The sequence below is a fragment of the Ruditapes philippinarum genome, unplaced genomic scaffold, assembly GCF_026571515.1.
Source record: "Ruditapes philippinarum isolate M1 unplaced genomic scaffold, ASM2657151v2 ctg20952_1_1_1_1, whole genome shotgun sequence".
Taxonomy (NCBI): domain Eukaryota; kingdom Metazoa; phylum Mollusca; class Bivalvia; order Venerida; family Veneridae; genus Ruditapes; species Ruditapes philippinarum.
The window spans coordinates 1-12241 of NW_026855370.1; positions in this window are offsets into that span (position 1 = coordinate 1).

The following is a 12241-nucleotide window of genomic DNA, read 5'->3' on the forward strand; positions in this document are numbered from 1 at the left end:
TTTGGAAAGTTTTAGAAATTTTTATTTTGCAAAAAAATTGTTTTGGCATTTTTATGAAAAATTAGGGTTTATAACAAAAAACATAAGGGAAATACTACAAAAATTGTGGAAGTAACAGACAGGAATAAAGAAATAATCGTGCTTCCTAAAATGTCAACAATCTAACATGAAATTTGGAGAAAGGTAACATTCAATTTTAGGAACGTTTATACATAGTGAATAATTAAAATGCTGAAAACAATATAATTACTTTACTGCCCTTATTTGAATAAGAATATTGCGTATACATTACTTAAATGCTGAAAATGACAATAAGTAATTATTTAATAAATAAATAATGATTCTAAAAATAGAATATTTCAGTAACAATAACAAGCTTTACATGCCTTACAATACCAGGAATAACCTGACATACCAGAAGCAATCTGATATACCAGAAATAATCTGATAAACCAGAAGCAATCTGATATACCAGAAATAACCTAACATACCACAAGTAATCTGATATACCAGTAATAACCTGACATACCAGAAGCAATCTGATATACCAGAAATAACCTTTACATACCAGAAACAATCTGATATATCAAAAATTATCTGATTTTGTTTCCTTTTCCATTGTGATCTTCATAACACAAGTCAATTTATAAATTTATTTATTGTTGAAAAAAAAAAAAACTTTATTCTCTTATTGCAAGTCTGAGTAAAAGAATTGGAAAATAACTCTAAATAATGCCAATTCACTCCATCTTGCAGCCAATTTATTTAAAAGCATTTTTGTTTTGTTCAGACACAAGCAAAATTTAAGGTAAAGGTTTTAATCCATGCAAGGAGGTCACAAAGGTCTCTATTACAAATATGTGGTTAACATTAACTGTTATAATTAAATAGGTAAAAAAATCACATAAAAATAGTTGAAATATATTGTAAGTTAAAGCAAAGACATTCCTTAGCTGACAAAATGTTCAGATTTTGTACCAAACTATAATATACTAGTATGGAGTAAGGAAACTTTGGGAAATCACCACTGCATGTATAACATAAGTTGTGTCCCTTTAATAACTGTAAACTGAATGTGAGCATAAAGAAAATTAGGTTGTATGCCATTAAAAAAATCTGAACAGTGGGAAAAAACCACACTGGCTGTTAATTTAAATGAGTTATTAAAAGCCATCTCCTTGTGTTATATTTGTTATGGCATTTACAATAAATCAACACTTTCTGATCAAATAAGGATCGATTAAAATGGTCTAACCCAGCTTGTGAATACAGAACAGTTTAATAGTAATTTAAAGGATTTTATTTAGTATCAAAGTACTAAAAAATGGAGCAGACGTAAAAAAAAAGCCTTATATCTCTTTTCTTGTGCCAAAAGCAAGTCATTGTTGGTTGCAGTATTCTTTTAAAATTATTTGCAAAACTTATACTAATTATAGTTGTCAAAAAACATAAATGAATACATGTAATGCAAAGAATTCCCCATTACGTAATGAAAATTCAAAACGGGTAGTGTTTGAAAAATACAAATTCTCAATGCAATTTCTGGCATCAAAAATATGGCACTTTCAGTCACTGATACAATTATAGTGATTTAAAAAAAAAACTTTTCTTGAAAAAAAAAATATGGAAAAAAAAAATCAAAAAAAAAAAAATCGACAAACAGTTTTGTTGATAATGAAAATTCCCGCATTCTGATACTTGGAAAGACTTTGCTTATAATAATTATTCCGAAGATTCTAAAATAGTGGTGTTTGTCTGCAAATTTCGGAACTTGTCTAGGAAGAAAATTCTCAAAACCACAGTATACCTGCTTTGTAATATTAAATTAGGAAATGTTTTCCTATATCTGTACGTACCCTGGTGCGGGGAGGAAAAGGGCTCAGCATGCGTAAATGAGAAAATAAAATAACAGATCATTAGAGGGGCATGTATTTTGTTCGATAGACCGTGTTTCATTCTTAAAGACAAAATACATGGTGAGAGATAAATGTATCTTCTGCCAGAAAATTTTCTATTCAGTAAAAAATTTTGGAGATAATTTAAAGAAATATTTCCTTGGTTAAGTCAGGTAGAGAAATTAAGGTCTATTAAAAGTACTTTCTCTCAGTTGCATAGTCATACTAACAGTACAAAATTAATAGACCCTTGACTAAAGGACCATATCTGAATATTTACAGACGACACATCAAAACATGTCATATCGGGCCCTTAATTACTTTATTTTCATATCTGAACAATAATCAAAACATAAATAGATATAATTTAAACAATGTGTGACAAATTGACGGACAGACAAACCTGGTAAAAATGATAGCCTACACCTGAGGATTAGGGAGACATATTGAGTTTAAGGGAATAAATAATTTATTATTTGAAAAAAATGATGAATAAGTTAGCAACTTTTGAAGAATAGCAAAACTTGAGACAAAACAGGAATTAAAATTTGTAAGTTGCTTCCGTAATCATGCGAAGTCTCTACCCTTATCACAACGAAAACAGATCTTCTTTATGACACATATACGTACAAAAAATTATAAATCAACATTTACATTTAAATAAATCTTTAAAGGAGATCAATTATCTATAGCGCAGATTTATAGCAGATGAGTCGACTCAACGGCCCCCCCTGAAAGACACCGCTGTCCCATCAATATCTTCACATGACAAGCTCAAGTGCGCGTCCATTTATGCCACTGTGATCATATAACCATTTTACTTCAATTTTATAGCAAATCAATAAACAAGATAAATATCATAGTTCAATTGGTGATTTTCCATGTTTGATTAAACGCAGCAACCCGTAATCTAAATCAAATCATTTTTTCCCCGAGCTATCTATTGCGATTGAGGCTTGTTATATATATATAAAAAAAGATTATTACCCGATGGATTATAAAAAGAATGTAATGGTTACGTGTCATTATTGATGGAGGCAACATTAAAAAAAAATAGGTTAATGACAACACAGTGCATTATGGGTTATCTGCGCGTAAAACCATTTATTTAACTTAACACAAAGTCGGCAAAAAGTAATTAAACAGACATGCAAACAATGCATTTATACAAAAATAAATTTCTACAAATTTTTTCTTTCTAAATTGCCAATGATTATGAACTTTGAGTGTTACATGTGTAACTCTAAGAAGGAACCCTACAAAAATATGTTGCTGGAATCTATCTTTATATTATTAACAATACTGTATCTATATATACTGCAAATCATTATTTAATTCATGGGGCAGAAATTTTCGTGGATAGGCCAATCCACAAATTAAAGATCCAATGAAATTTCATTTCGTCTGCTGTAAGATTTTATATTACATCGCATTATTTATATTTTACCTTTTGGAAAGTCCACGAAAATGTTCTTTGTGACAAAAAAAAACAACGAAATTTCATACCCACGAAATTAAGTGAATTTACAGTATTTCAGATTTTCTCTCAACATCTTTGGTTTAATATTACACATTAATATTTCAATATTATATTTAAGAAGATGATTTGGCTCTATCATGCTCAGATATATTAACAATCGAAATCAAATGATTCAAGTATGTGAGAAATGCAATCACATTATTCTGGTTTCAGATCAAACTTATGATTTATAAATATAAAGCAGCATGCCTCCAGATTCATGCTAATATTTTCATGATTTTTTTTCCTCAAAATGTATTTAAAAGTACAATATTGTGAAGTGAGCAAAGAAAGTAATATACACAGTGCAAATGGCACTTATTACACAATCCATGTGATTACCAAAAAGAGGTAAAAAAATATGCAAAAATAGCCTTCATGCTTTTTTGAGTCATGCAAATAGAAATATGGGTGATTTATTTAATTTTACCCATGAAATATGGTGCTTTATCAGTCAAATATATTTCATATTTGTTAAAAATTAATGTGAAATATAAATATGAAAGTGGGCGGAGTCAAAACTCATATTTATTTCAAGGGACTTCTTTTGCCATTTTGTTAATAGAAAACAACTATGTTGAATTTTGTTTTGAAAACTGTATAGAATGATAGAAAATGGTCTTACTAAGAAAATAAATCCGAACACCAATATCTTTTATTCAGTCATTACCGTTGTCCAGACGTTTAAAGAGTTGTTTATGCGATGTCACAATGTAGCGCCAAACAGCGCATGTAAAAACAGTCTAAACAATACATTACTGCGTGCTGTACAGTTGCAGTTGCGTAGCAAGCAAGGGGATTCTTCACCATTTTTCTTTGATAATGAAATTTAATAAAAAAGTTATTTTTTCGTTTTTCGTGAAATATGGTTTAAATTTGCACAATTAAGTATGATAAAATGCCACATATTTTCACTTGCTGTCCCGGCTCGTGAAAATATGTGGCATTTTATCATGTTTCGTGAAAATATATTCCATATTTCACTCAAACCAGAAAAACTATCCTCTTAAAATTCAGCAAAATCAGTCATTAATGCGATGTTTATATGAATCTTTTTTTGTAACTGTATATATGTACATTTTGATAGAGGCTCATAGGGAAAACTGGGCTTGCCTATGTTGCCTCTTTAAATAATGTCTTTATCATTATCATTATTATTAATCACACATAACATGTACATTATTACCATATTTCAATCTTAACTCTTTTTCTTTTCTTAAAATCTTTGAATATTTTTCTCAAGTTTAATTTTTTTTGGAATATTTTGGCTTATCTGGAGGCATGCAGCTTGAAGGACCTATATTATTAATACATAGCTGTATTCTCATGCTGCCATTGCTTCCTGATTTTCCTGAATGGCCAACTTCCATTTTGAGATAATTCATTATCAATAATTGGGGAGAACAGCTTATATTGCCTGCTGGCTGTGACCGATTCTACCCATGCAACCAGTGCAGACCATGATCAGCGTCATATAAGTGCCGTCTGATCGTTTAAGTCTGCCTCAGTTTGCTTAGTCTAATTCAGTTAACACTAATTTAAATTTTTTCCTAAAATTGCAAAATATTTTTGTCCAGATTCAATGAAAGAGGCAGCAAGGGACACTTCAGTTTTAATAATATCAAAATATTCTGAATTTAATCACTAAATGGGGGAGGGAAGGAGGATATATTTACTATTATAGTACAGAATCCAAATTACGTAAAAGTGCATTAAGGGACAAATTCTAGAACACACATTTTATCAGAAAGTTCCAATCCTTAATAATGTTCTTCCGAAACCTTTTTAAATACTTTTTCACTGAGATTTTTTTTATTGATGAATAGCTAAAACATAAAACAATAAAAATATCCGACTAACACACCTTACGGCACAGGAACTGACACAATCAATGTTTCATATGACGTAAATTAAAGTCAATATTAACACCAAATCAAGCCCTCCCTGATTATTTCTTTTATTCCAATAATTTCCAATTATTAAGCAGCCATGACAGTGACTTGTTATTTTAAATTTATACGCCACTTTGTAATACCGCCTGAAAAGAGGGTGCAGCCCACGTTTTCAAACGTGAAATAACTTCAAAATAGTGTCTTGTGATTATGGCATTCAAATTGTTTCAGCTGGAAGTATAGCTAATGTGTTGACGTCATACGAAAAATATTCTTGGGCATAAACAAACAAAAAATTGTCGGAATTCATGTCATGAAAAATAGTGCTAGCTAATTTAATAAATCATTACGCAGTTTAAATATATTCCTTGAATGAAAGCTTCCCACATATCTCACATCGAACACAAATTTTCTCATGACATTTTGAATTCAGATTCAACCTTAAAGAAGATTTATATTACTGATTGAAAGAAAACATTTGGTCTCGTAGGTGTTTCTTTTACGACAGAACATAAGCATTTCCTTTCTGGAGTTATTCACAGAGCTCGTTATTATGGTAGTAACCTTTGTGAAATGCTTTCTGAGTGACACTGTCTTAAGAAATGGCTGTAAAAATACTGGCCTTCCTTAAATTAAACTATGCTGAATACAATATACCCTTTTATAGTTTACTTTTCTAATACTTTGCCTGTTTTTGTATATCTATTTCAAGTCAGACAAACAATTTCAGAAACAAAATATGTTATATTACGGCAAAGTTTCCAAAGTTTTGCTCTACAGGAAAGAAATTTGGGTGCATTATTTCAGGTATAGCAGATTCCACCCACTTCCTGTAAGTTTGCTGGTTGACAAATTTCTCAACTTTAATGTCAACATTGATTCCTACCCGCAGTAAAGTGGCTGGGAGTGGGGTGGTGGTTTATTGACAATTTTTCATAAATACACTCTCTTTGATATGACAAACTTTTGAAACGAATGTACTATCTAGATAAAATGTTTTCAAACAAACACAAAGCAGACATATTGACACATATTAATGGTAAAGACAATGAACGATCCTCGGATCATTTACGTCCCTATCAGACTCTCTGTCAGTCGATAGCGTAACAAAAGGAATATCCTGCCCTAGTGAATTTCTCTAGGGAAATAGCATAGACACATATGACAAGTTTTCATTCACTAAACTCAGTAACTGTTCATGTGCCGAGACAAAAGCTAGAACATTTTCTGGTGTGTAGCTGTTCAAAACAAAAGCATTATTAAAGTCCTCACAAAACTGGGGAGCAAAGTAACTACTAGTTATATTTTTATACAGTGTAAGTATGATGTCACCCTTCTATTTTTATCCTCATTGTATATCTCAAACCTGCTAAGGAGTACAAGACACTATAACAAATATCTTGACATTGGTCAAAGTGTGAGTTAGAAAACAAAACAAATTGACACCTCACTCAAAAACAACTATACGGGTGTGAAAAAAAATGGTGGCCAGCGTAACGTATTTAAATTGTTTTCTTCAAAATTGAAACGATTTAAATGACCTTGAATATTAAGAACTTCAACATCCCTTACTGGTGCCACATTCGAGAAATACCTGACATGCTACGTCCGCAATCTTGGACAAAACAATATTTTCTTTAATGGAGAAAACAACTTTTATAGATAAAGGATCACAATTACTATATAAACATGTCATCTCAAATTTGATCATTTTAAATGGATTGACACCTTTTTTGCCGTCTGCTAATGGATTTCTAAGCACCATTTGTAATAGCAACAATCCCGAAATAGCGGCCATTAGTAGGGTGATCTAATATTCCAAAAAACTAGTTAAAGGAAATAAACATTCATTGACAAAACGTGTCATTATGATTTTTGTAATCATTATCAACTAAATAGGTTTGTTGTTGTTGTTATTGTTTTGTTAGATTTAAAGTCACATTGACACAATCAAAGTCAATGAGCGGGCAACTTTCTAGCGAGGGATAAAACATGTTGGAACAAAGTCTTTTACCGAAATGAGGCCAACTAGATCTATATTTAGCCGCCACGACAATATGAGAATCTCGAGAAAATAGGAAGCGTCATGCAATTTTGACATTTCTATAAAATAGACTATCTGTATAATTGACTCATTTTTTACGCTGCCTCCTTACAAATCATTAAGTTACTACGGTAACACAATGTCTTGAGCGAGTATATAAGTACATCTTCTTTTAATGTTTTTCTCCAGTAATGAGAATTTAATTATAGACAATAGCAATGATGGGACGTATTTAAGAGTCTTACAGCTAAATGAAAATGTTTTGGACAAATAATATGAACTGAATAATTGTTTGTTTGTTTATTTGTTTCATTTTACGCCTTTTCCCAACAGTATTTCAGTCATATAGGCCTGAACTGAATAAACAACTCTCACAAATCTTCTTCCTAAAAACAAGAGCCGGTTGAACCGGGTGATGCTCCCAGAATAGATTTTGGACACAGGAAGGTATACCTCTTGTAGTGTCAGAGTTATGTCACAGACAAAGTTCAAAGTGAAAAAAAAAAAACCCAAATGTTGCGCGTGACATGTCGTCTGAATATGGTGATCATTTCTGTGAAATAGTTGTAAAATCTGACTTCAAATAACAAAGTTACACGATCTTGCTTTTCTGAAGTTAAACTTAAAAAGAGTTATGAAACAGAAGTCATTTAAGTTAAGACGTTTTCTTTGAATTTCAGTTTTGGTCTTAATACTTCAGATTAGAACTTTCTATGAAATGCAGCCCTGGGCAGGGTTGCGTTTCATGGAAAGTCCTTAAATTAAAGTCTAGAATATGACTGAGAAAATTTTTGTTTCAAAGAAAATGTCCTTACTTATGACTCTCATGTTAAGACTTTTCAATATATCTGTCAATAGCAATTCAGATGAACATTTACACATTGCCAAGTGAAGCGGATGACACTGTATTTTGTAACTTTTCTCGGGAGAATGAATTAAATAAAAGTCTAAAACTTTTGACTTAAGATGAAAATATTAATTGAAACTGTCTTAAGTTAGCTAATAGTTTATCAAAAGTCTTAGGACTAAGAATACACTTAGGACTTTCTAAGTTAAATTAATGCAGCCCAGAAGTCTTTGCCACCAGTGTAGAGCCATGCAAGCCAAAACATCTATACAGTACGACCAGTCTCTATACTGTTGGCTTGATATAAACTTAAATTGTTTCATCTTCCCTACCCCAAAACTGAACATGGACAGGTTTTAAACAAGTCAATTTCAGAAACTCATCAATTTAAGGGCTAAACAATTTCCCAGTATCTGTTCCGATCAACCAGCTTAAACAATATCAATACAATCTTTCTCAGCTAGACATTCTATTCATTCTTGTCTCATTTCATTTAATAGCTTTTTTTCTGTTATTTTTCCCCTTTCTCAATCACAGGAGCTTTAAAATTTGATTTGATATCGGAACAATTTTCGTCTCTACTCGAGAAATCCTCTACAGCCCTGTAATAGACTTCGGCACGGAATTGCAAAATTAAAGTGCAGCAGCACTCCTGTATGTTGAGGCTCTTACTGCAAAACTGCAGTAATTTGTATGAAATAGAGAAGGACTTACAACAGTGTTGCGGTCAATACTTGAATTATGAGTAAAATACATCTCAAATATTATATTTATTTATTCTATGCAGTCTGACCAGGCTCTATATTGTTGAATTTTCATCCTGACATCCCCAAAATTGATAATGGACAGTTCCATTAAGGCAGATGGACAAGTCCATTTAAGAAATTCAGCAGGTTAAGGGTTAAAAACTGTAAGACATTAAATTTTACTTAAATTCCATAGAAATTATATCCAACTTTTAAATTTATATATATGTATATATATATATTTTTTTTCCCCCAAATTACCTTCCATCCATTATTGTACTATTCTTAATCTAGGTTGACAAAACTGTCTCTGAAAAGGGAGATTTTCTGTGTACTCTAACAAAAGACATTAACATAGGTATTCTAACCATTCATCTTGAAAATCAAAGAAAAACAAGGAACAATCAACAAGTAGAAACCACTACCCTATTTCTCCACTGTAATTGAAAATCTAAATTTGCTCAGCCCAGCAGAAAATTTCAATTAAATTTATATCAAGTCTTAAAAGTTTTGAAAAGTACGGATTCTACCTTTATAGAGAGTAGACAAAAGAGGTAAGTCAAGAATATTTACTCTGATCTTATCTGTAAAAAACCTCATCAATCTTTTATACTTGACCTTTTATAAAATAGTATGTGAATTTTGAAAATGACCACACTTAAATTTTCTATGAACATGATCATTTATCATAACTAACAGCTATAGTTCAGTTATATCTTTTTTCAATATAAAACAGTTAAAAGGGGGGTAACTACAAATAGAAATTTCATGTAAAGCTGATTATAGTTACCTCCCTTGCTTAGAATTACATAGCATCACTCTTTCCTGAATCTTGCTATTTTACTGGTCAATATTAGAGTTATAAATACCACAGCCAGAGTTTAGTGAGTTCATATTAACTTAAAATAGAAATTTACAGTAAACAGTAAGTAACAAATAGCATCAAAAACTGCAAGAAATAGCACCTGTCATTATGTGCATGCCTGAAAACCATTGGCAAAATATACAAAATAAACCGTTGGCAAAAATATACAAATAAAATGGTCTATACCACACAGCTTTTATGTGTAATGCACATCCATCTCTTTTTCCGTGGAAAAGTCGGTGAACAATATTATACCAGACAATTAAAACTGTCTAGTTTGTTCGTTGTTACTTTGTTTAATGACATTATGAATGTTGCCTAAGTGTCTTATATAGTCGACGGTTACCGATGGTTACGACAGGATGCCATACAACATGTCTTACATCAGTCGTAGCTTTCTCTATTTCCAGAAACTCAAGTCAATCAGCGTTATCATAAAATAAATGCATCCATAAAACGCTGAGCAGTTGAAGGCAGTTTCTTGATGTATATGGCACCATGACCTAACCGAATTTTCGAAACAACAACAGGACATTATTTTATGGTCGAGGTTCTGACTCACCGGACTATATGGACAATCATGCAATATTTCAGATGTTTGTCTTTTATACATACGGTAATTTAAAATTAACCCTGCAGTCATATTTTTATATTCATATCAGGCTAAGAATAGCACAAAAAATCCATATTCAACATAATTCTGAGCATATTTCTTTATTACCCATTGCAGATTTTTCCATTTTAGGTGCTTCACCAGATCTATGTACGAATTTCAAATTTTATATTTTTAGGCTTTTTTTTACCTCAGCTCCTTTAAATTGATAATAATAAATAACCAAAATGGAGAAGAAAAAAATCAATATTACAAAACTCTGCAAATTTCAGTCATACCCAGTAAAAAGTCAGTGAGAACATTTTTTTTATTTCTCAAAATATTTTGAAAAAAAAAAAAATCGGTTAAATTTCCCACAGTTCTAGAACAAGATCAATACGTATCTTATCACATAATTGTGAACAAAATATAGCAGGTAAAAAATTCAGATGTGTACAAACAGACTCCTGGATCGGGAAGATAAGATGTTTATCGGTGTCTTCAAAATTTACCTAGAAAATATACCCTGTAATCTTAATTTGAAATGTTAAATGAAAAGCCACTCGTGTTGATAACAAAAGTTTAAAAAAATGTTTAATGTTTCCATCACGTTCATTTTATATTTTATCATAAAACATAACTAAGAAGAGAACATCGTCACCTTAGTGCAATAACTGGTTAACTCCTATTAAATTTAGAAGGACTTAAGCCATGACTGCACTAAGGTGACAATATGTAAATTTAAATTTGTTTTAAATGCGACAAAATAGTTGAACTAAAAAAATGAACTAAAATAAAAACACAAAAAATACAAACAAAATAAACAAGAGGGCCATGATGGCCCTGAAGTCGCTCACCTGTAATAGGCCCCCGGAGCGGGGCCAGTTTAAACCCGAGGGCTTTTATTTTAACAAACTTGGTAGACACCCATTAGAAGATGTTTCATGCTAAACATCTAAGGTCCAGCTGGTCAAGTTTTTTCTTTACACATATAGTTAAAAACAATGACACCCCTGGGGCAGGGCTAGTTTTAACCCCAGGGCTTTTATTTGAACAATTTTTGTAGACACTTACTAGAGAATGTTTCATGCTTAATATCTACACTCTAGCTTTTCGGGTTTTTTCGAAAAGATTATTAAGTTTTTGCTATACACATATAAGGAAAATCAATGTCCCCCGGGGCGGGGCCAATTTTGACCACAGGGCTTTTATTTGTACAAACTTTGTAGACACTAACTAGAAGATGCTTCGTGCTTAATATCTAAACTCTAGCTATTAGAGTTTTTTCAAAGAAGATTTTTTAAAGTTTTTGTTATACACATATAAGGAAAATGAATGACCCCCGGGACGGGGCCAATTTTGACCCCAGGGCTTTTATTACAACAAACTTGGTAGACACTCACTAGAAGATGTTTCATGTTTAGTATCTAAACTCTAGCTATTTGGTTTTATTCAAAGAAGACTTTTTAAGTTTTTGCTATACACATATAAGGAAAATCAATGACCCCCGGGGCGGGGCCAATTTTGACCCCAGGGTTCTTATTTGAACAAACTTGGTAGACATCCATTAGAACATGTTTCATGCTAAATATCTTAGCTCTAGCTCTTTGGGTTCTTTAAAAGAAGATTTTTAAGTTTTAGTATATGCTTATAGGGAAAATTAATGACCCCCTGGGACGGGGCAAATTTTGACCCCAGGGCTTTTATTTGAACAAACTTGGTAGACACCCATTAGAGGATGTTTCATGCTAAATATCTTAGCTCTAGCTCTTTGGGTTCTTTAAAAGAAGATTTTTTAAGTTTTTACTATATGCATATAGGGAAATCAATGACTCCCTTGG